Genomic DNA, 1514 nt, shown 5'->3' with positions numbered 1-1514 from the left:
AATTTAACATAACACTAAATGATTGATATTGGCTATTAATTATAAAAGAAAATTTCATTGATCTTTTTTTGAGGTCTTCTTGAAAGACACAAACTCTACATCTAGTTTTCGAAATAAATTTACCACTCAAGTTCTCATTAAAACAATTGTATATAAGAGTTTTTTTGTCATGACCTATTCTCTAATGCATTGATTTATTTTCGTCGACACTAAAAGAGGGCGTAATTGTTTTTTGAATGTTTACGGCCACAGTTTTATGAGTGAGAGGAAGGAGATGGAAATTTTCGATTTTCTTCCCTTTCTTTTTCTTTCCTTTGTTTTTCCTTTCTTCCTTTTTCCTTCTTTCCCTTTTATACTATTTTCTTTTCCTTTTCCTTCCTTCTAGTTTTCCTTTCTTTTTCCCTCCAAGAAAACATATATATATATATATAATAAATATAACTTAACAAATATCTCAAAATATCTAGATATTTGTTAAATTACCGTTTCACCCGTAACGCATTAAATTCTCTGTAAAGGATTCACCGCACTTAATTCAATTTATTTATCGACGAGAAATTCTAATCGGCATCAAAATATCTTTTTGATTATAAAAACTCCAAAATATTATTAACTTTGGCTAAAAAGTCACCGAGCCAAAATCCAAAATACACCAAAAATACATAAAGGGTACTTTAAAATTATGGGTCTTACAGACATGAAGTTCAATTTTAATCCTTTTTTTGTGTGCATTTGAATTTAAATTTAATTTTTAAAACGAATTTAACATAACACTAAATGATTGATATTGGCTATTAATTATAAAAGAAAATTTCATTGGTCTTTTTTTGAGGTCTTCTTGAAAGACACAAACTCTATATCTAGTTTTCAAAATACATTTACCACTCAAGTTCTCATCAAAACAATTGTATATAAGAATTTTTTTGTCATGACCTATTCTCTAATGCATTGATTTATTTTCTTCGACACTAAAAGAGGACACAATTGTTTTTTGAATGTTTAAGGCCACAGTTTTATGAGTGTGTTTTGTCAAAATTTCAAAAATATTACATATAAAGTTAAGTCAAATCCAAACATTTATGATCTATATTTGGACTCGGTAATTTTCAAATATGTCTCGAAAATGTATGTTGGTCAATTCCTTTAAATTTAGAACCGATAACTTGCTCAAATAATTTCAATTTAAAAATGAAGAGATTTTGTCAAATGTTGCTAAGAAATTTTATTATAAAAAATAGTTTTCCGCAGCCGGGATTTCAACCCAGAATTCATCATATTGAATTTGCCGGAGTGCTACTGCGGGTGTAGTGTCATTTTGTGGTATATTATATATTAGATAGTATATATTATTAATGTAGTTGATTCTTTTGACATGAAGTTCAATTTTAATCCTTTTTTTGTGTGCATTTGAATTTAAATTTAATTTTTAAAATTAATTTAACATAACACTAAATGATTGATATTGGATATTAATTATAAAAGAAAATTTCATTGATCTTTTTTTGAGGTCTTCT

Source organism: Cicer arietinum, chromosome 6 (assembly GCF_000331145.2).
Source record: "Cicer arietinum cultivar CDC Frontier isolate Library 1 chromosome 6, Cicar.CDCFrontier_v2.0, whole genome shotgun sequence".
NCBI lineage: Eukaryota > Viridiplantae > Streptophyta > Magnoliopsida > Fabales > Fabaceae > Cicer > Cicer arietinum.
This window is presented reverse-complemented; position numbering follows the sequence as displayed.